We start from the raw sequence: 25,163 nt of genomic DNA, 5'->3' as shown, positions 1-25,163 counted from the left end.
CTGTTTTGTTACAAAAAAATGATGAAGAAAAGGAGAAGCCAGTTTCTTTCTTTAGCAAGATTCTCAGAGATGCTGAACTAAAGTACAATATTCTTGAAAAACAGGTATATTCTTTGGTAAAATCCTTAAAGGCCTTCAAGAATTATGTGCTAGAGTCATAGATCATTGCGTATGTACCAAATGTTGTAGTAAAGGATGTCTTAGTCCAGAGTGATAGGGAAGGAAAAAGAGGGAAATGGATAGCCAAGATTCAAGAGTATGACCTGGACATGAAGCCCACAAAGCTGGTGAAAGGGCAGGGATTGGCAAAGATGTTGACAGAGTCAAATTTTCAGGCATTGGAAATCAATTTGCTAACACCTGCAAATGAGGAAATAATTGAAGAAGGTGAAGAAAAATCAAATCCAGGTATGAAGATCAGATATAAATTTGTATGTTCAGAATGGTACAATCACATAGTCCATTATTTATGTTTTCTCTCTTGTCCTCAATATTTGGATAGAACAAAATATAGAGCATTAAAAATCAAAGCACAATCATATGTGATTGTTGAGGGCAGATTGTATTGGAAGGATCCTATGGTAATTTTATTGTTATGTTTAATAAAGGAAGAGTTTACAGAGACCATTAAAGATTATCATGAGAAGTTATGTGCTGGAAATTATAGTTGGAAGGCTACTACACATAAAACCCTCTAGGCAAGGTTTTATTGGCCCACCTTATTTCGTGATACATATAAGTTTGTCAAAAGCTATCATAAGTGTTAGATTTTTGCTAAGAAGAAGAGGCTAGCTCCCTTGCCTTTGATCCCAGTCTTCATAGAAGAACCATTCAGACAATGAGGACTAGATTTTGTTGAAGAAATTAACCCACCTTCAAGTGGATAGTGCAAGTTGGTTCTTACAGCTACTGATTATTTCACCAAGTGGGTAGAATGTATACCTACTAAGAGGGAAAATGACTAGGTGGTGATGAGTTCTTAGAGGAAAATATTTTGAACAGATTTGGATGCCCTGTCAAAATCATAATAGACAATGCTCAAGTGTTCAGTTCAAGTAAGTTTGTTGTTTTTTGTTTGAAGAATAATGTTATTTTATATCATTCAACATCTTATCATCCACAGGGAAATGGATTGGATGAATCCACTAACAAAATATTGATGAAGATCCTTAAGAAAACTATTGGAGAGAATCAAGAAGACTGGGATTCTAAATTAAATTTTACTCTATGGGTTGTTTGAGTGACTACAAGAAGGTCTACAGGAAAATCACCTTTTGAGTTAGCATATGGAACTCAAGCTCTATTCCCAAGTCAGCTTGTGAATCCTGTGATTGCAATAATTTAGGAGGAAAAAGAAGAGCCCAATGCTTTGATAATAAGGATCCATAAGGTAGTGGAGATGAATGAAAGCGGGGATAAGGTAAGAGATAATTTGATTATGTACCAATCAAAGATGAAGGGTATTTTTGACAGAAATGCCAAAGAGATTGATTTTAAAGTTGGAGACCTGATATTAAGGTGGGATACTAGAAGAGAAGATAAGGGTAGACATGGAAAGTTTAATTCTCTCTGGTATAGCCCATTCAGAATTATAGAAGCAAAGAAAAATAATACATTCTTCCTGGAGAATCTTGATGGTGAATTTTTATAGCTGCCTGTCAATGGGCAATACCTCAAACATTATTTCTAGTTCTAAAGCACAAGCATCCTGTCATTGTAGATACCGGAGTAAATTCATTGTACAAATTCCATAGAATTTAAATTGGCTAAGCAATATGTGACTCCATGCTCAGGGTGAAGGTACTGATCTATGGTTCTTAGTTCTTCTATGGAAAAAGCACTATCCCCAAGTGGAGCCAGATGTTGTAGCATCCATTGTCATTTTAATTTTATTTTCATTTTTATCGCAAAAATGAAAAAAAAATTCAAATATTATGTTGTAACAGAAATAAAAGAAAATGTGAAATCTGAAAGAAATTAGTTGTTTTATATTACTGATGGATTTTGAACGCGAGAAATAGGGGAGAAGATATAAGCTGTACAATCGACAGGTATCAGATCTAACGGCAGTCGCGCAGTTAACAAGGGCAAGGTTTACTCCAAAATTGGACACGAGTAGTTATAAAATCGAGTTAAAACCTCAGTTGATCAGGGCTGTCTGCTTGAAGAATGCAGATTCGATGATAATCGCATGGTTAACAAGGACGATGTTTAATTCAGAAAACAAATGCAATGGTTTATGAAGTGTGATTTATTCTGTTGAGGTTTGAATCAATCACAACTACTCATCAAGAAGGGACGAGATCCGATGGATATTGCATCAAAAGGTGCATGTGTTTTATTATAAATTTCGGACCCGAGAAGTCTTTTAACTGCAGTTTTCTTTCCTATTGGGTCTGTGGGGAAGGAAAGGTTTGTGGAAAAGGCAGTCATGATAAGATTATGAATTGGAGTGTAAATTCCTTTCAATTCCGTAGTAACTAAAGGTTTTCCATATTCCACGTAAATCAACCAATTTCGTTGTTTTAGCAGAATAACTAAAATTAAACATGGATGACCGAAACTCCAAAGGAATGGTGATTGGTTGGGTCTCTTTATGTTTCCACCAATCAGAGTACTTACAATATATATGTGGGTCATAAGGGTTTCTTTGTGTTTCTGCCAATCAAAACATTTCTGATACATGCGTGGGCCCATAACCCACAGCCACGCATGAAATCTTGTAAAGATACAGTTTTTCTATGTTAAAACAATCTAGCTATTATCAGAACATCTACAGAGAGACTTCATCAGCAGTCAAGCCACAGATCCGAACAGCTGGAAACCATCATCAGTTATATTCTAATTTTTATTACTTCTTGTTATTTTGTTTTCTTGAGAATGAGGTGTCTTTTACCCTCCAATGTAATATTCTATAACGACTTTTACTTTAGATAGTTAGGAGATAATTAAGCAGTTTGACAGTTTCAGTTATTGTCAACTGTCACATTATGTATGAAAATAGGCAAAATTATAGAAAAAGGGTTCGAATTTTGAAGAACATGGAGACTAGGCTACTGTATTTTTGATAAACTATTGATTAATGAAGGAATTAGAAGTTTTCCACACATTGTTGGGTATGATTTTGTAACTTCTCTATTATGTGTCATCATATGTCTTCTTTTCTTTAAGTATAGTAATGAAGTAGCAGGTCATTGTTTACATATGTGAATGAAGTTAAAATTTCTTAAAAGAGTGCTCCTATACTTAAAACCCTTACTTCTACATTTCTTCTAAGTTACAGATAATAGTTTCTGTGAAAACAACTTATTGTCTTTAACTTCTCAAAGTGTTACAGATAATAGAAACTATGAAAAACAACATATTGTCTCTAACCTTTCAAATCATTCTTCATTCATCATTTATATCCAGCATCATATGGCATTGTGAGACTTTCAAATCACCTAAGTATTAAGGGTTAAGAACCAGGTCTTTCAGGTCCTTCATTTGAGGATATATCATACAATTAAGTGACAAGAATAATAAACATTAATGTCTTCAGCACAATTTATACACAGCCAATAAATTGGTTTCTTAAGGGACACCATTAATTGGCAACTTTGTTGGGGAGAGAAGTCAAGAACACTTTTCCCTGGGTTTTTAAAATTTTCCTCTAGTTGTTCAGTGAGGAGGAAATATTTGGCTATATTGAACAGAAAGCAATAACGTTGGCTTCAAAGAGGCCTCATATGAGGTCATATACCTCATATCAAAAGTTTCAAGCACTTTCAGACCCTGAGAGACTAGTTTCCAAGAGGGTTGGAAGGACAAAAACTCCAATTACACCAAGTCCTACACTGTCTGCCCCTCGTAGCAGTTCAACACATCTTTCATCCAAACATTCACCATCCACTTCATTTCAATAACCCAACTGTCAAGAACAGTCTTTAGAGTCTGTTTCTTTCTCAGTATCTGCTATAGTTATTCAACCTAAACCTATAACTACCTTGCCACCTTTTCATACTCCATTTACTCCTCAGTCAGGTTCTACATCTGCTGGTACTCAAGGTTCAGTAAGTTCAGGAACAAACATGGCATCACCTGCATTTTTGTTGAATAGGTATGCACCTATTTAGTTGCCACAACAGTTGAATCAAATGCATCAAGAATACTTGAAAATTCTTCCTCATTTCTCAGGGGAGGATGAACAAACAATAGAGAAGCATATAGCAGTGTTTTGTAATTTTTCAGAAAATATCAATGTTGAACAATTGGATGTTGTTTTAAGACATTTTGTGCAATCCTTGGATGGAGAAGCAAGAAAATGTTTTAAAGGGCTTCCTAATAACTCTGTCCATATATGGGAAGAGATGGAGCGCCTGTTCACCCAGAGATGGGGAGAGAAAAGAGGCCATGGGTATTCACTCACAGAGTTTAATGCTATTAACAAGAAATCTGATGAAAGTGTTGGGGAGTTCATCATAAGGTTCAATAAACTGTACAATAGTCTTCAAGTGGAGATTAAGCCCCCTCCTGTTGGTGCAAAAATAACTTTTGCAGGGGATTTTGAATCAGATTTTGGGTTCACATTGAGGGAGAGAAGATCCACAACCCTTGATCAAATCCAAACTAATGCTTTAGAAATAGAAGCAAATTTGGTGGTTGTAGGTAAAGCACTAGAGACACAGCCTGTCCAAGATAAGGGAAAGGCTAAAGTGGAATCCTCTCAAAGTCAAACATTAGAGGATATGAAAAATGTAATTAAAAATTTGTCTAATAAATTGATTAAATTAGAATTGGAGAGTAAGAATTCTTAGAGGCAAGCACAACAGAACAAAAACTTTAATCCTCAATATAGAAGACAACCTTTGTAAATTTTGGAGAGGGAGAGAAAAGATCAAGATCGGGTTCAAGCACCACTTTACTTAGAGGCAGATCCTGAAGAAGTACCAGGGCATTCCAGGGACCATGACGATCATATTTCTACATTGTATGCAGTAGATGAATAGGAATTAGGTGTTGAGGGAGAAGAATATGAATATACTGAAACAGATGCTATTTCTGATGACAATGAAATTGATGAATATTGTAAGCAGTTTTTTGATTTTATATAGGCAGATTTACATAGGAAATATGACTTGAGATCAATGAAAAGATCAAGAGTTCAAGAAAATGAAGGTGAGCACCAAGTTTCAGCTCCCCTACAAAAGGAGAGTCCACAGGAACCACAGCCTGCAAAACAATTGAATAAAGGAAAGCAACAACAGAATACAAATAGCAAGACTCAAATACTACAAGGTGAGTCTTCTCAAGACAGAAGTGAAAAAATTCCTTTAGAAAAACTTGTTTCCATTCCACAAGAGGTTTCAGTGATGAAGAGAAGTGAAGATGAAAATGAAAGGAATACTAAACAGTTTCATGTGTTTAGTCTCACTAAATAATTAGAAAAAATCAGAATTTAGGTGCCCCTCACAGAGTTGGTTAAAACACCAGTTTATCAAAGAGAGATTGCTGAGTTTATCAATCTATCTCAGAATGTGAATATAAATGACGTTGTGAATCTACAAGAAGATAAACCAGTAGTGGTTTTTGGTCCACATGTGGAGGAGGTAGATTCTTCAACATCTCGATTCTAGATTTATTTACTGATTCATGATTTCCTCTTGCATAATTTTGTGTTTGATTCAAGAGCTTCACATAACCTTATGCATTATCATTGATGAAACAACTAAATCTACAAGTTACTAAACCTTACAGAGACCTGTATTATTTTGATTCAAATAAAGTCAAGTTTCTGGGGGTCATTAAGGATATGGTGCTGTCACTAGCCCAGATCCCAGCTAGAAGCTTCGTAATGGATGTAGTGGTAGTAGATGTCCCTACTAGGTTTGGAATTTGGTTATCTAGGTCATGGGGGGCTAAATTGGGTGGCGTTTTGAAACTGGATTTTACTTATGCTATCATACCAATTTTTGGTGGAGAAGAAAGAAGACTGTACAAAGAAACAAGATTTGTAAAAACAATCGCAAAGAACAAAGAAAGTAATTCACCTATCTATAGCCAAGAGAAAGATGACTTTTCTTGCTTCATGCTCCATGACAATGCAGAGTTGGCTGAAGATACCTAGAGGCAACTTAATTCACCCAGTGTAAATACGGAGCTGCAAACAGAATGGGTGTGGAAGTGCTTATTTGATGGAGCCTATTCTAAAGGAACAGGTTCTTGTTTCCTTCTAATTACACCTGGAGGTAATATGATCCCTTCTTCTTTTAAATTGGAGTTCAAGGCAACAAATAATGTGGTAGAATATGAATCCTTGATCATTGCTCTGTAAACAACAAAACAAATGGGAGTCCAGTCAATTTTTGTTTTTGGATATTCATAAATGATTATAAAGAAAATAAAGAACCATTGTCAAACAAAACACCATAGGCTAAGGGCATACATAAATGAAGTGTGAGACTTGGTTGAGAAATTCTTTGAGGCTTTCAACATACATTTCATTACAAGAGATGGAAACATATTAGCAGAATCTTTGGTTGTGGCTACTAGTACTTTTAGGCCTCCTATAAAATCAAAGCTAAGATATGAGGTTGAAATGAGGCATAGGCCTTCTGTTCCTGATAATATAAAACACTGACAAATTTTTGAGGATGATCAACAGATTAAGGAATTCTTGACTATGATTGAAGATTTTCAGGGCACAGAGATTGATCAAGATGAAGATGAAACAACAGAAGGTTCTGTTGTGGCCAGCAAAAACTCCCCTTCTTATTTGGTGTTATTACTAATACTAAATAAGTGGGGACCCTTAGTCAAAAATTTAAAAATCAATTAGTGCTTGAATTTCCTTTTTCAATAAAACTTACCATCATAAACTTATGAGAATACCCTTGAAAAATCTAAAAAATCTTAAGTTTTATGATAAAGTAGAATTATTCCTTAGGAAATATCGCATCGCAAAAAGGATAACATGATACCTCCTTGCAAGCCAATTTCTAAGATTGCGAAGTCGTGATACGGGACTACAAACATATATCGCATTGCATGCATCAAAGACCGCTTACGTTGAAAAACTTTGAACTGCCGATATGCAATGGTGTATATCGCAAATCGCATTTAAAAGAAAATAGATGAATGAAAATTGTCATATGTCACACTCCTGTGATATTGTGATATTGCGATATTGTGATTTTGCGATAGAGCGGTAAAGCGATAATGCGATAATGTGATAATGTGATATATCGAGCTAGCAACCTTGCAATATTGTGATTCTGCGATGTTGTGATTTTGTAATGTTGCGATCTCCGATATTGCGAAGCAAATCGCAAAATCGCTTCATCGCAGATCTTTCGGGCTCGTCGTTCGAAAAAGTATTTTCCATAAACCGAGACATGGTTATGCGCTTTAATGCTAATTAATGAGTTAGTTTCCAGTCATTAATGGAATATGGTGTCATGCTTATCGAAGAGTCATTTCACGTATGGTGGTATATTTTATATGTCTTTCGCATTAAAGACTTTCCCGTCACCTTTCCTTATCATCATTCTCACTTCACTTGTAAATTGCAGGAACGAAAAACAGAGAAATATACAAAGTAGTATACAGGATATTACGGGGAAGAAAGGCAAAGCTCTGAGCTCTGAAGAGAAAGAAATGGTGCCCTTGTATACAGACACTGCCTGTAACAGAGACGCTAGTATTACTACTTGGGAAGGCATGTATAGTCTACTTGAGGAAGAGAATCCCAGAGTGATGGAAGTTGAGGCTACTGCAGGCTCACATAGTTCTTCTAAGGCATCCATTACAGAGCTAGCTTGTTCGTTCTTACATTGAATAGCGGCGAGGCCCAAAATTCTCCCATACACAGACATGGTTAAATGGATACTGGACAGCACTGGTATCAGAAATAGACAGTTTAAGACTCAGGGTCAAGGACTCATTGGCTCATTCACTTTACAAGATTTTAGGCTCATGTATCATTTGCCAGAGCCACAGGTGACTTATAACAAACAGTTCATGGAGAAGTTTGCAAAAGAAAATCAAGACCTGGCAGAATGCATCAAAGACTAGTCAAGGAGGGATGAACCACTAAAAAAGGACAAACATGGTATGTATAGCACTGGTTCTCTCACCTCCCCGTATTGCTTTGCTGCTGCTATGCTCTGTAGACTTCTTGGGAAGCCAGACATTAACAAATTTTCGTCTGAATGGCTACCATTATTGGATGCCGCCACCAATGCTATTGTAGTTTACTGGGCTAAAATATTGTCTAATAACTTAGTCACAACCATTGTAGATTACCGGTCTAAAAGAACTGTTTCTCAGAGGATCTATCCCCCTTTCTACTTATCTGCATATGTGATGGATGTGATCTGTTATATTTCCAAGTTTCCTTTGATGGGCTGGAAATGGACGACTCAAGACCCTTTACCCATTCATGTTTATCATAAAGAATTGTGGGATTCTAAGTTCACTCCGTATTTCTACAAGATTTGTCATGGAATCATGCTGCCCATGTACAAAGTGTTGCATGATAAGGATGTTCCAAGGTTTTCTCCTGAAGCAGAGGTAGATATACTCCCTGTTGTGAGATGGTTTGGAGAAGAATTGTTTACATATGTTAGGGTATTCAGAATTCTCGCTTCCCCTCACATCTTACCCTTGTACGTTCCTGATAAATTCTTGGCACGAGAAATTGATTATCAAACCTGCGGAGAAGGAGGTTTTACTAAAGATTTGAAAGACAAAAAGAAGGCTATTTGGCCACAATTTCCTGTGGCCTGTGGGGCCTTTTCACTATTTGATGTAGGCCATGCATTCAAAGAAGTAAACAACATAACATGTCTACAATTGTTCAAATTTCTAGGAAGACCGTTCAACCCTTATGATATTGCTAAGAATTTCACTACTGCACTCAAAATAAAGGTATTTTCTGGAGAAGAAGATCTTTTTGATGACATATTCCAACAGAAAAGTATGCTTGAAGAAATTCTGCATTCGGCTCAAATGCGATTCCCTCCAGTAGAATTTCAGCAGTTCAAGATATACAGGGAAAGGAGGTTAGCTAGTATCCCCTTGGAAAAATTACGCTTGGAACCCGTAAGGGAACCAACTCCAAGTATTAGTCTTAGTGGAAGTTCAGGCACAGATAGATCTAAATCTAAGTCCAGGAAAGAAACATCTGAACATTCCAAGAGATCAGAAAGTGACCATGGTAAAAGCGAGGGGTCAGTAAAGGATACTGCCCAATCAAAAGAGCTCCCACAGCAATAGGATTTTACCTCCCCACAAATAGATCCTCCCTCTCTCATCGTTCAGCCACCATCAGTCAGAACTGAGCTAGATAAAGAATGGGAGACCTTCAATGATTTGATCAATCTTGAAGGACAAGGCACAAAGACACCTGTGAGTAATGTACAGACAACAGAAGATATAGTCACAGGAACAATTAGCAATGTCTCAGATATGGAACATATTCCTATTACCCCATCCTATGAACTTATACTCAAGATAAAAGAGATTCCTCCTCTTGATATATTTTATGGTCCACAACACAAGGCAGTAGTGAGAAGACAAAGGACGAAAAGAAAACTAGAGAACGTGCTCTCTCATGATGTAAAGAAATTAGACGTCCTATGGTGAGATCCTACTACCGATCCCACTGAGAATCTCACCAAATTATCTCAGATCACAGGAGCATATGCCTCAGAAACTATTGATAAAGCATCTGAGGTACATCAACTGTTAAAAGAAAAGGAAGACCAGATACAAGTTTTGCAACAACAATTGCAACAAGCCAACGCCAACAACGAAGCACAGAAACAGCTTGAAAGGCTACAGCAGGACTTCCAACGAATGCAGATAGACTACCAAACCAGTTTGGCTGAGAGAGAAAAACAATTATAGGATATGCAAGAGATGCACAAGGATGATCCTAAACTTACAGAATTCATCACAGAATCCACTTCCTTGAACAAACAACTACTGCAGCAACAGGAAGCATTGAGCCAAAGAATATCACAGTGGAACTCGTATTGTGAAATAAGTGATAAAATCACTAATCAAGTCATGGAATTATGACATGATTATGATTTAATTGATAAATGAGTTACTGAATATTTGGCTTAGCAAGAAACATAGGAGGGAAAAAGAGCAGGCACACCAATAATCAACGACAATCACAAAGAAATGCTCTTTAACAAATGGGATGCGCAAATTAGAAAAGAAGAACAAGCAGCAGAAGAAGCAGCCACGGCAGCAAACTGCGTTATTGACTGTATAAATGAAAATTTGCATAGGGAAAATCTGATCTCAAAAACCACTCTAGGGTATCTACCAAAAGCTCAGAAATTGCAGATAGACTGGAGACAAAAGGCTCAAGAAAAGGTAGAATCAATCCAAAGGTTAACTAAATTGAATTGGGATTATTACTGGGCACACTTTGTAAAACCACAGAGCGAGTGCATGACTCTCAAGTGTATCATCAATTCTGTTGAGAAGATGGCGCCAGCTCTTGCCGATTCTATTTTCACAGCACAGCTAAAGCCGGAAGTCAGCCAGCTAACTCTTCTCAAACAAATGCTGAATGCATGCGATTTCAAGGATCAGATACAAAAATAGTTAGCAGTTTTAATTTTAGATTCAGTTTTAGTTTTAATTTTGCTTTATTTTTGCCTAAAATAAGGACGGTCATTTAAACCGCATCCTACATTTTTGTAATAAGTTATTTTTAGATTTAGTTAGTAGTATTTAAACCCTTCTCATGCATTTAGAGAAGGGTCCTGATATTTGTCAAAAACTTATCCCCAAAACATGCCCTTTTGTACCCTCTGAGGAGGTTTTGATGAATGAATGGAACAGGAGGTATTGATATCTGTATTTAATATCTGCTACTGATGTTGCACTTCTGTACTCTTAGTGGATGTTGGATTAAGAGGAGATAAGTCATTATTGCTTGAAGCTCATGAGTAGGACTAGTTATAAATGGTACTTTTATCTCTTAACTATTTTTGCCTTTGTGTTAAAAGTGATATTCATGTTTAGCTGTTTATATATTGATGCATGAATGCTTGAGTTATCATTTTGCACTTTTGTACGGTGATAGCTATTTATTTATTCTTAATGTATGAGTAGCTTATTATGTGATATGTTTTTCACAACTGTTTCGTCTAACTTTTTATACGAAGTGGTTCATCTTTATTGAATTCTTTTCTCATAACAGTTGAATGATCTTTATTACCAATTGTTATCTGAAATCATTTTAGATCGCATAACAGAAGGATTACACCCCGGGTTAGTGTAGACTTAGATATTTCTACTTATTAGAATACAATTTGCATATTATTAGATTAGAGTTAGAATTAGAGCATCTCACTTAGGAAATTTTAAAAGGGAAATATCAATTCTTCACACACACACACACACATAAACTGGGAAACTGGTCCTATATCCCCAGTCGGATCCACTATACCAAATGGAAAAGGAGCTGCTAACCAAGGTCTGGACTGGGTGGTTATCCCCCTTGTTGTAGACCTGATTTTCGGGGCTTCAACATGTTCATAAGTAAGTGGTTTGAAATATTCTATAGTTAATCAAAAAATTATTCAATTGAAAGATAATATTTTGCCAAGGGGGCTTGTCCCTCTTAAAATACTTTTTAACTCCATTGATGTAGTTGTCAATTCAAAGAAAATTCCATAAGATGAGCAGATTCAAGATCACAATATTGGAACCCAGAAGGAGCCTAGGTTAGTCAAATTATTTAATGGAGTTCCACTTAATTATAAGGAGAGATGTATTAAGCTTTTCGGGGACTATATCGATGTTTTTTGTTGGTCCTATGAGCATCTCAAAACATATGATGTAAATATTATTCAGCACAAGATTCCCTTGAAAGAAGGGATTAAGCCATTTAAGAAGAAACTCAGGCAGATACACCCTCTTCTTTTACCAATGACTGAGAAAGAAAAAAAAAAGTTGCTTGATGGCAAGATAATAGTTCCACTCAAGTACTCTGACTAGGTGGTCAATTTATTACATGTAAGGAAGAAAACTGGAGAAATAAGGCTATGTGTGGACTTTAGGAATCTGAATAGGGCTTCCTTAAAAGATAACTATATGTTACCTAAAATGGATCATGTGCTACAGAAGGTAACAAGGTCATTCAGGATGTCCATGCTGGATGGTTTCTCTAGGTATAGCCAAGTGGCTATTGATAAGGAAGATCAGAAAAAGACTGCATTCACAACTCCTTCGGGGAACTTTATGTATGCTTGAATGCCTTTTGGGTTGATGAATGCAGGTGCAACATTTCAGAGGGAAATGGACATTGCATTTGTGGGAGACAAGTTTGTAGTGATATACTTGGATGATGCCACTAGTTTCTCTAAGTCTAATGAGGAGCATTTGGACCATCTTAAAAAGAATTTTGAGAAATGTAGAAAATTTGGGCTTTCCTTGAATCCTAAGAAGTCTATTTTTGCTCTAGAAGATGGAAAACTACTAGAGCACATTGTTTCTAGAGATGGAGTGAAGATAGATCCAACAAGGGGGCAAGTTGTGCAAAAAATACCCGTGCCCAGGAGTAAGAAAGACATTCAAAAATTTCTGGAAAAATAAATTTTCTAAAGAGGTTTGTGTCCAATTATGCTGAAATTGTAAAAGAAATTACCAATATGTTGAAGAAGGAAAATGATGTGCATTGGACCAAGGAATCTAGAGAGTCATTCTCCAGGATTAAAGAAGCATTACAAGCAAATCCAGTTTTAATTAGACCTGATTATCAAAAGCATTTTCAACTTTTTTCATTTGCATCACCTAATTCAATAGCTGTTGTTTTGTTACAGAAAAATGATGAAGAAAAGGAGCATCCATTTGCTTTCTTTAGCAAGATTCTCAGAGATGCTGAACTAAAGTACGTTATTCTTGAAAAACAGGTATATGCTTTAGTAAAAGCCCTAAAGGCCTTTAGGACTTATGTGCTGGAGTCACAGATCATTGCTTATGTGCCAAATGCTCCAGTAAAGGATGTCTTAGTCCAGAGTGATGTGGAAGGAAAAATAGGGAAATGGATAGCCAAGATTCAAGAGTATGACCTAGACATAAAACCCACAAAGTTGGTGAAAGGGTAGAGATTGGCAAAGATGTTGACATGTCAAACTTTTAGGCATTGGGAATCAACTTGCTAACACCTGCAAATGAGGAAATAATTGAAGAAGGTGAGGAAAAATCAAATCCAGGTATGAATATTAGATATAATTTTTTATGTTCATAATGGTACAAGCACATAGTCGATTATTTATGTTTTCTCTCTTGTCCTCAATCTTTGGATAGAAAAAATATAGAGCATTAAAAATGAAAGCACAACCATATGTTATTGTTGAGGGCAGATTGTATTGGAAGGATCCTGTGGGAATTTTATTGTTATGTTTAACAGAGGATGAAATTACAGAGACCGTTAAATATTATCATGAGAAGTTATGTGGTGGACATTATAGTTGGAAGGATACTACACATAAAATCCTCCAGGCATGGTTTTATTGGCCCGCACTATTTGGTGATACATATAAGTTTGTTAGAAGCGTTGACTTTTTGCTAAGAAGAAGAGGCTAGCTCTCTTGCCTTTGATCCCAGTCTTCATAGAAGAACCATTCATACAATGGGGACTAGATTTTGTTGGAGAAATTAACCAACCTTCAAGTGGACAACACAAGTGGGTTCTTACAACTACTGATTATTTCACCAAGTGGGTAGAAGTTATACCTACTAAAAGGGAAAATGACCAGGTGGTGATGAAGTTCTTAGAGGAAAATATTTTCAGTATATTTGGATGCCCTGTCAAAATTATAACAGACAATGCTCAAGTGTTCAGTTCAAGTAAGTTTGTTACTTTCTGTCAGAAGTATAATGTTATTTTATCTCATTCAATAGATTATCATCCACACGGAAATGGATTGGCTAAATCCACTAACAAAATATTGATGAAGATCCTTAAGAAAACTATTGCAGAGAATCAAAAAGTCTGGGATTCTAAATTAAAGGTTTCTATATGGGTTGTTCGAGTGACTACAAGAAGGTCTACAGGAAAATCACCTTTTGAATTAGTGTATGGAACTCAAGCTTTGTTCCCAAGTCAGCTTGCGAAGCCTGTGATTGCAATGATTCATGAAGCAAAAGAAGAGCCCAATGCTTTGATAATAAGGATGCATAAGGTAGTGGAGATGAGTGAAAGAAGGGATAAGGTAAGAGATAATCTGATTATGTATCAATCAAAGATGAAGGGTATTTTTGACATAGAGGCCAAAGAAATTGATTTTAAAGTTGGAGACCTGGTATTAAGGTGGGATACCAAAAGATAAGTTAAGGGTAAACATGGAAATTTTGATACTCTCTGGTATGGCCCATTCAAAATTATAGAAGCAAGGGAAAATAATACATTCTTCCTGGAGAATCTTAATGGTGAATCTTTACAGATGCCTGTCAATGGGTAGTACCTCAAACATTATTTCCAGTTCTGAAGCAAAAGCTTCTTGTCATTGTAGATACTAGAGAGAAATCATTGTACAAATTCCATAGAATTTAAATTGGCTAAGCAATATGTGACTCCATGCCCAAGGTGAAGCCATTGATCGATGGGTCTCAGTGCTTATGTGGCAAAAGCACTATCCCCAGGTGGAGCCAGATGTTGTAGCATCCATTGTCATTTTAATTTTATTCTCAGTTTTATTGCAAAAATGAAAAAAAAATCACATATTATGTTATAATGGAAATAAAAGAAAATGCAGAAATTTGAAAGAAATGAGTTGTTTTATATTATTGACGGCTTTTGAACATGAGAAACCTAGAAGAAGATTTGAGTCATCATATCGACATGCAACAGATCTAACGGTTGTTGTGTGGTTAACAAAGGAGAGGTTTACTCCAAAATCGGATGCGAGAAGTTATAAAATCGATTTAAAACTTCAGATGATCAAGGACGTTCACTTGAAGAATGCAAATAAGATGGTAATTGCGTGGTTAACAAGGATGATGTTTAATTCAGAAAACAGACGTGATGGTTTATGAAGTGTGGTTTAATCCGTTGAATTCTGGATCAATCACAACCGCTCATCAAGAAGGGACGAGATCCGACGAATATCGTGTCAAAAAGTGCATGGGTTTTATTATAAATTTCGGACTGAGAAGTCTTTTAACTGCAGTTTTGTTTCCTATTGGGTCCGCGGGGAAGGAAAAGGTTTGTGGAAAAGGCAGACATGATAAGATTATGAACTAGAGTCTAAATTCCTTTCGGTTCCGTAGTAACTGAAGGTTTTCCATATTTCGTGTAAATCAACCAATTCCGCTGTTTTAGCAGAATAACTTTAATTAGAGGCGGATGACCGAAACTCCAAAGGAACGATGATTGGTTGGGTTTCTTTGTGTTTCCAAAAATCAGAGCACTTCAAATATATATGTGGGTCATAAGGGTTTCTTTGTGTTTCCATCAATGAGAACATTTCCAATACATACGTGGGCCCATAATCCATAGCCATGCATGAAATATTGTAAAGATATAGTTTTATTGTATTAAAATAGTCTAGCTATTATCAGAACATCTACAGAGACACTTCATCAGTAGTCAAGCCACAGATCCGAACAGTGGGCAACCATCATCCGTTATATTCTAATTTCTATTACTTGTTATTTTGTTTTCTTGAGAATGAGGTGTCTTTTACCCTCCAATGTAATATTTTGTAATGACTTTTACTTTAGATAGTTAGGAGATAGTTAAGCAGTTTGAGAGTTTTGGTGATTATCAACTGTCACATGATGTATAAAAAGAGGCAAAATTATAGAAAAAGGATTCAAATTTTGAAGAACCTGGAGACTAGGCTACTGTATTTTTGATAAACTGTTGATTAATGAAGGAATCAGAAGTTTTCCACATATTGTTGGGTATGATTTTGTAACTTCTCTATTATGTGTCATCATATGTCTTCTTTTATTTAAGTATAGTAATGAAGCTACAGGTATTTGTTTACTTATGTGAATGGAGTTAAAATTCCTTAAAAGAGCGCTCTTATTCTTAAAACCCCTACTTCTACATTTCTTCTAAGTTAAAGATAATAGTTTCTATGAAAACAACATATTGTCTTTAACTTCTCAAAGTGTTACAGATAATAGTTTCTGTGAAAAAAAGCATACTTTCTCTAACCTTTCAAAGCATTCTTCATTCAACATCTATATCCAGCACCATATGGCATTCTGAGACTTTCATATCACCTAAGTATTAAGGGTTAATAACTAGGTTTTTTAGGTCCTTCATTTGAGGATATATCATAAAAATAAGTGACAAGAATAAACATTAATGTCTTAAGAACAATTTCTACATAGCCAAGAAATTGGTTTCTTAAGGGACAACCTTAATTGGCGTTGTTGCTTGGGAGAGAAGTCAATAACACTTTTCCCTGGGTTTTTAATATTTTCCTCTGGTTGTTCATTGAGGAGGAAATATTTGGTTGTATTGAATAGAAAACAATAACTATGCCTTCAAAGAGGCCCCATACGAGGTCAGATACCTCACAGTAAAAGGTTCAATCCCTTTCAAACCCTAAGAGACTAGTTTCCAAGAGGGTTGGAAGGCCAAAAACTCCAGTTACACCAAGTCCTGCAGTGTCTGCACCTGGCAGCAGTTCAACACATCTTTCATATAAGCATTCAAGATCCACTTCATTTCAAGAACCCAACTATCAAGAATAGTCTTTAGAGTCTGTTTCTTTCTCAATATATGCTATAATTATTCAACCTGAACATATAACTACCTTGCCACATTTTCATACTCCATTTACTCCTTAGTCAGGTTCTTCATCTGCTGGTACTCAAGGTTCAGTATGTTCAGGAGAAAACATGGCAGCACCTGCATTTTTGTTGAATAGGTATGCACCTATTCAGTTTCCACAACAGTTGAAACGAATGCCTCAAGAATACTTGAAAATTCTTCCTCGTTTCTCAGGGGAGGTTGAACAAACAACAGAGAATCATATAGTAGTGTTTTGTAATTTTGCGGAAAATCTCAATGCTGAACACTTGGATGTTGTTTTAAGACATTTTGTGCAATCCTTGTATGGAGAAGCAAGAAAATGGTTTAAAGGGATTCCTAATAACTCTATTCCTACACGTGAAGAGATGGAGCACCTGTTCATCCAGAGATGGGGAGAGAAAAGAGACCACGGGCACTCACTCACAGAGTTTAATGCTATTAAGAAGAAATCTAATGAAAGTGTTGTGAAGTTCATTAGAAGGTTCAATAAACTGTATAATAGTCTTCCTGTGGAGATTAAGACCCCTCATGTTGGTGCAAAAATAACTTTTGCAGGGGCTTTTGAATCAGATTTTGGGTTAACATTGAGGGAGAGAAGATCCACAACCATTGATTAAATCCAAACTGATTCTTTAGAAATAGAAACAAATTTGGTGGCTGCAGGTAAAGCACCAGAGACACACCTATCCAAGGTAAGGGAAAGGCTAAAGTGAAATCCTCTCAAATTCAAACATTAGAGGATATGAATAATGTAATTAAAACTTTGTTTGGTAAATTGATTAAGTTAGAATTGGAGAGTAAGAATTCTCAAAGGAAAGCACAACAGAACAGAAACTTTAATCCTCAATATATAAGACAACCTCTGCAAATTTTGCAGAAGGAGAGAAAATATCAAGATGAGGTTCGAGCACCACTTTACTTAGAGGCAGATCCTAATGAAGTACTAGAGCATTCCAGGGACCGTGATGATCATATTTCTACATTGTATGTAGTAGATGAAGAGGAACTAGGTGTTAAGGGAGAAGAATATGAATATATTGAAACATATGTTATTTATGATGAGAATGAAATTGATGAATATTGGAAGTAGTTTTCTGATTTTATTCAGGTAGAATTACATAAGAAATATGACTTGAGATCAAGTAAAAGATCAAGAGTTCAAGAAAATGAAGGTGAGTAGCAATTTTCATCTCCCCTATAAAAGGTGAATCCACAACAACCATAGCCTGCAAAACAATTTAATAAAGGAAAGCAACATCAGAATACAAATAGCAAGACCAAAATACTACAAGGTGAGTCTTCTCAAGATAGAAGTGAATTCAGGTGCCCCTCACAGAGTTGGTTAAAACACTAGTTTATTAAAGGGAGATTGCTGAGTTTATCAATATATCTCAGAATGTGAATAGAAATGGCACTGTGAATCTGCAAAAAGATGAACCAGTAGTGGTTTTTGGTCCACATGTGGAGGAGGTAGATTCTTCAACATCTCCTTTCTACATTTCTTTATTGATTCATGATTTTCTCTTGCATAATTGTATGTTTGATTCAGGAGCTTCACATAACCATATGCCATTATCAGTGATGAAACAACTAAACCTACAAGTTACTAAACCTTACAGATACCTATATTATTTTGATTCAAATAAAGTCAAGTTTCTGGGCGTCATTAAAGATATGATGGTGTCACTAGCCCACATCCTAGCTAGAAGCTTGGTAATGGATGTAGTGGTAGCAGATATCCCTGCTAGGTTTGGAATGTTGCTATCTAGGTCATCGGGGGCTAAATTGGGTGGTGTTTTGAAACTGGATTTTACTTATGATGTCATACCAATTTTTGGTGGAGAAGAAAGAAGTTTTTATAGAGAAACAAGATTTGTAATGACAATCACAAAGAACAGAGCAAGTAATTCACCTATATATAGCCAAGAGAAAGATGACTTTTCTTGCTTCATGTTGTATGACAATGTAGAGCTGGCTGAAGATAATCAGAGGCAGCTTACTTCAGCCAGTGTAAATACAGAGCTACAAACAGAAGGGTTGTGGAAGTGTTTATTTGATGGAGCCTATTCTAGAGAAGGAATAGGTGTTGGTTTCCTTCTAATTACACCTAGAGGCAATATGATCCCTTTTTCTTTTAAATTGGAGTTCGAGGCAACAAATAATGTGGCAGAATATGAATCCTTGATCATTTTTCTGCAAACAACAAAACCAATGGGAGTCTAGCCAATTTCTGTTTCAGAGACTTAGAGTTGATTATAAAGCAAATAAAGAACCATTATCAAACAAAATACCCTAGGCTTAGGGTATACAGAAATGAAGTGTGGAATTTGGTTGAGAACTTTGAGGCTTTTAACATACAGTTCATTACAAGAGATGGAAATAGATCAGCAAACTCTTTGGCTGTGGCTACCCGTACTTTTAGGCCTACTATAAATCCAATGCTAAGATATGATGTTGAAATGAGGCCCAGGCCTTCTATATCTGATAATATAAAACACAGGCAGATTTTTGAGGATGATCAGTAGATTAAGGAATTCTTGAATATGATTGAAGATTTTTAGGGCACATAGATTGATCAAGATGAAGATGAAAAAACAGAAGGTGAAAAAGTAAGTGGTTTGAAAACTTCCATAGTTAATCAAAAAATTATTCAATTGAAAGATAATATTCTGCCAAGGCGGCTTGTCCCTCTTGAAAGACTTTTTAAGTCCAATGATGTCACTCTCAATTCAGAGAAAATTTCACAAGATGAGCAGATTCAAGATCACAATATTGGAACCCAGAAGGAGCCCAGGTTAGTCAAATTATTTAATGGAGTTCCACTTAATTATAAGGAGAGATACATTAATCCTTTCAGGGACTATATTGATGTTTTTTGTTGGTCCTATGAGCATCTCAAAACATATTATGTAAATATTGTTCAGCACAAGATTACCTTGAAAGAAGAGATTAAGCCATTTAAGCAGAAACTTAGGTAGATAAACCCTCTTCTTTTACCATTGATTGGGAAAGAAGTCAGAAAGTTTCTTGATGCTAAGATAATAGTTCCACTCAAGTACTCTAACTGGGTGACCAATTTAGTGCCTGTAAGGAAGAAAAATGGAGAATTAAGGTTATGTGTGGACTTTAGAAATCTGAAAAGGGCTTCCTTAAAAGATGACTATCGGTTACCTAAAATGGATCATGTGTTGCAGAAGGTAACAGGATCATTCAAGATGTCCATGCTAGATGGGTTCTCTGGGTACAACCAGGTGGCTATTGATAAGGAAGATTAGAAAAAGACTGCATTCATAACTCCTTGGGGGACCTTTATGTATGCTCGAATGCCTTTTGGATTGATGAATGCAGGTGCAACATTTCAGAGGGCAATGGACATTGCATTTGTGGGAGATAATTTTGTAGTGATATACTTGGATGACATAATTATTTTCTCTAAGTCTGATGAGGAGCATCTAGAGCATGTTAAAAAGACTTTTGAAAAATGTAGAAAACTTGGGCTTTCCTTGAATCCTATGAAGTCTATTTTTGCTCTAGATGAGGGCAAACTGCTGGGGCACATTGTTTCTAGAGATGGAGTGAAGATAGATCCAGCAAGGGTGCAAGTTGTGTAGAAAAGACCCCTGCCCAGGAGTAAGAAAGACTTTCGAAAATTTCTGGGAAAAATAAATCTTCTAAGGATGTTTGTGTCCAATTATGTTGAAATTGTAAAAGAAATTACCAATATGTTGAAGAAGGAAAACAAGGTGCATTGGACCAAGGAAGCCAGAGAGTCATTATCCAGTATTAAAGAATCATTACAAGCAGCTCTTGTTTTAATTAACCCTGATTATCAAAAGCCTTTTCAAGTTTTTTCATTTGCATCACCTAATTCAATAGATATTGTTTTGTTACAGAAAAATGATGAAGTAAAGGAGCAACCAGTTTCTTTCTTTAGCAAGATTCTCAGAGATGTTGAACTAAAGTACAATAATCTTGAGAAACAGGTATATGCTTTTCTAAAAGCTCTAAAGGCTTCAAGACTTATGTGCTGCAGTCACAAATCATTGCTTATGTGCCAAATGTTGTTGTAAAGGATGTCTTCATCCAGGGTGATGTGGAAGGCAAAAGAGGGAAATGGATAGCCAAGATTCAAGAGTATGACCTGGACATAAAGCCCACAAAGCTGGTGAAAGGGCAGGGATTGGAAAAGATGTTGACAGAGTCAAATTTTCAGGCATTGGGAATCAACTTGCTAACACCTACAAATGAGCAAATAATTGAAGAAGGTGAAGAAAAATAAAATCCAGGTATGAAGATCAGATATAATTTTTTATGTTCATAATGGTAAAAGGACATAGTCCATTATTTATGTTTTCTCTCTTGTCCTCAATCTTTGGATAGAACAAAATATAGAGCATTAAAAATCAAAGCACAACCATATGTGATTGTTGAGGGCACATTTTATTGGAAGGATCCCGTGGAAATTTTATTGTTATGTTTAACAGAGGATGAATTTACAGAGATCATTAAAGATTATCGTGAGAAGTTATGTGGTGGACATTATAGTTTCAAGGTCACTGCACATAAAATCCTCCAAGGGGGGTTTTATTGGCCCACCCTATTTGGTGATGCATATAAGTTTGTCAGAAGCTAACAGAAGTGTTAGCTTTTTGCTAAGAAGAAGGGGCTAGCTCCCTTGCCTTTGATCCCAGTCTTCATAGAACAACCATTCAGACAATGGGGACTAGATTTTGTTGGAGAAATTAACCCACCTTCAAGTGGACAACACAAGTGGGTTCTTACAGGTACTGATTATTTCACCAAGTGGGTAGAAGCTATACCTACTAAAAGTGAAAATGACCAGGTGGTGATGAAGTTCTTAGAGGAAAATATTTTTAGCATATTTGGATGCCCTGTCAAAATCATAACGGACAATGCTCAAGTGTTCAGTTCAAGTAAGTTTGTTGCTTTTTGTCAGAAGTATAATGTTATTTTATCTCATTCAATAGCTTATCATCCACAGGGAAATGGATTGGCTGAATCCACTAACAAAATATTGATGAAGATCCATAAGAAAACTATTGCAGATAATCACAAAGACTGGGATTCTAAATTAAAGTTTTCTTTATGGGTTGTCTGAGTGACTACAAGAAGGTCTATAGGAAAATCACATTTTGAGTTAGTGTATGGAGCTCAATCTCTGTTCCCAAGTCAACTTGTGAAGCCTATGATTGCAATGATTCAGGAGGCAAAAGAAGAACCCAATGCTTTGATAAGAAGGATGCATAAGGTAGTGGAGATGAGTGAAAGCAGGGATAAGGTAAGAGATAATTTGATTATGTATCAATTAAATATGAAGGGTATTTTTAATAGAAAGGAAAAATAAATTGATTTTAAAGTTGGAGACCTGGTATTAATGTGGGATACTAGAAGAGAAAATAAGGGTAAACATGGAATGTTTGATCCTCTCTTGTATGGCCCATTCAGAATTATAGAAAAAAGGGAAAATATTACATTCTTTCTGGAGAATCTTGATGGTGAATCTTTACAGATGCCTATAAATGGCCAGTACCTCAAACATTATTTCTAGTTTTGAAGCACAAGCATCCTATCATTGTAGATACCAGAGTGAATTCATTATACAAATTCCATAGAATTTAAATTGGCTAAGCAATATGTGACTCCATGCCCAAGGTGAAGGCACTGATCTGCGGGTCTTAGTGCTTATGTGGCAAAAGAACTATCCCCAGGTGGAGCTAGATGTTGTAGCATTCATTATCATTTTAATTTTATTTTTAGTTTTATCACAAAAGTGAAAAAAAAACAAATATTAGGTTACAACGGAAATAAAAGAAAATGTAGAAATCCGAAAGAAATGAATTTTTTTATATTATTGACAGATTTTGAACACGAGAAACCCAGGAGAAGACCTAAGCTGTTAGAATGATAGGAAGCAGATCTGATGGTAGCTGCGCCATTAACAAGGGTGAGGTTTACTCCAAAATCAGATGCGAGAAGTTATAAAATCTAGTTAAAATCTCAGTTGATGAGGGTCATTCGCTTGAAGAATGCATATCTAATGGTAATTGCGTGGTTAATAAGGATGATGTTTAATTCAGAAAATAGACACGATGGTTTATGGAGTGTGATTTAATCCATTGAGGTCTGGATCAATCACAGTCGCTCATCAATAAGGGAGGAGATCTGATGGATATCGCGTCAAAAAGTGCACGGGTTTTATTATAAATTTCGGACTCGAGAAGTCTTTTAACTGCAGTTTGTTTCCTAACGGGTCTGCGGGGAAGGCAAAGGTTTGTGGAAAAGGTGGACGTGATAAGATTATGAATTGGAGTCTAAATTCCTTTAGGTTCCATAGTAACTAAAGGTTTTCCATATTTTGCGTAAATCAACCAATTCCACTGTTTTAGCAGAATAACTAAAATTAGAGGTGGATGACTGAAACTCCAAAGGAATGGTGACTGGTCGGGTTTCTTTGTGTTTCCACCAATCAAAGCACTTCTGATATATATGTGGGTCATAAGGGTTTCTTTGTGTTTCCGCCAATCCGAACATTTCCGATACATACGTGGGCCTATAACCCACAACCACGCACATAATCTTGTAATGATGCAGTTTTGCTATGTTAAAATAGTCTAGCTATTATCAAAACATCTACAGAGATACTTCATCAGCAGTCAAGCCATATATCCGAACGACAGGAAACCATCATCAAATATATTCTAATTTCTATTACTTGTTATTTTGTTTTCTTGAGAATGAGGTGTCTTTTACCCTCCAATGTAATATTCTGTAATGACTTCTACTTTAGACAGTTAGGAGATAGTTAAGCAGTTTGACAGTTTTGGTGATTATCAACTATCACATGATGTATAAAGGAGGCAAAATTATAAGAAAAGGGTTCGAATTTTGAAGAACCTAGAGACTAGGCTACTGTATTTTTGATAGACTGTTGATTAATGAAGGAATCATAAGTTTTCCACACATTATTGGGTATGATTTTGTAACTTCTCTGTTATGTGTCATCATATGTGTTCTTTTCTTTAAGTATAGTAATGATGCTATAGGTCTTTGTTTACTTATGTGAATGAAGTCAAAATTCCTTAAAAAAATCACTCCTATACTCAAAACCCCTACTTCTACATTTCTTCTAAGTTACAAATAATAGTTTCTATGAAAAAAACATATTGTCTTTAAGTTCTCAAAGTGTTACAAATAATAGTTTATGTGAAAAACAACATATTGTCTCTAACCTTTCAAAGCATTCTTCATTCAGCATTTATATCCAGCATCATATGGCATTCTGAGACTTTCATATCACCTAAGTATTAAGGGTTAAGAACTTGGTCTTTCGGGTCCTTCATTTGAGGATATATCATACAAATAAGTGACAAGAATAATAAACATTAATGTCTTAAGAACAATTTCTACATAGCCAAGAAATTGGTTTCTTAAGGGACAACATTAATTGGCACTGTTTCCAGGGAGAGAAGATAACAACACTATTCCTTGGGTTTTTAATATTTTCCTCTCGTTGTTCAGTGAGGAGGAAATATTTGGTTGTATTGAACAGAAAGAAATAACTCTGGCTTCAAAGAGGCCTCATACGAGGTTAGACACCTCACAAAAAAAGGTTCAAGCCCTTTCAAACCTTGAGAGACTAGTTTCAAAGAGGGTTGGAAGGCCAAAAACTCCAGTTACACCAAGTCCTACACTGTCTGCACCTGGTAGCAGTTCAACACATCTTTCATCCAAACATTCACCATCCACTTCATGTCAAGAACCCAACTATTAAGAACAATCTTTAGAGTTTTTTTATTTCTCAGTATCTGCTATAGCTATTCAACCTGAACCCATAACTACCTTGCCACCTTTTCATACTCCATTTCCTCCTCAGTTAGGTTCTACATCTGCTGGTACTCAAGGTTTAGTAAGTTCTGGAGAAAACATGGAAGCACTTGCATTTTTGTTGAATAGGTATGCACCTATTTAGTTGCCACAACAGTTGAATCAAATGCCTCAAGAATACTTGAAAATTATTCCTCGCTTTTAGGGGGAGGATGAACAAACAACAGAGAAGCATATACCAGTGTTTTGTAATTTTGCAAAAAGTCTCAATGTTGAACACTTGGATGTCTTTTTAAGACTTTTGTCCAATCCTTGATGGAGAAGCAAGAAAATAGTTTAAAGGGCTTCCTAATAACTCTATTCCTACATGGGAAGAAATGGAGCACCAATTCACCTAGAGATGGGAGAGAAAGAGACCATGGGTATTCACTCACAAATGTTTAATGTACTTAAGAAGATCAATTTGATGAAAGTGTTGTGGCAGTTCATTAGAAGGTTCAATAAATTGTACAATAGTCTTCCAATGGATATTAAGCCC

At 35.9% G+C, this 25,163-nt stretch overlaps 1 pseudogene; it reads left to right on the top strand.

Annotated features, from left to right (window-relative positions):
* Positions 1–269: 269 nt before the first annotated feature.
* Positions 270–25,163, top strand: part of LOC149208461 (cullin-3A pseudogene) — a 94,735-nt pseudogene continuing 69,841 nt past the window's right edge.

This window comes from Pinus tabuliformis, chromosome 1_2 (assembly GCF_031772625.1).
Source record: "Pinus tabuliformis cultivar Carrire ecotype Pingquan chromosome 1_2, CPIR1, whole genome shotgun sequence".
Taxonomy (NCBI): Eukaryota; Viridiplantae; Streptophyta; class Pinopsida; order Pinales; family Pinaceae; genus Pinus; species Pinus tabuliformis.
The sequence above is the reverse complement of the archived record's forward strand: the minus strand, read 5'-3'. Positions and strand labels throughout refer to the sequence as shown.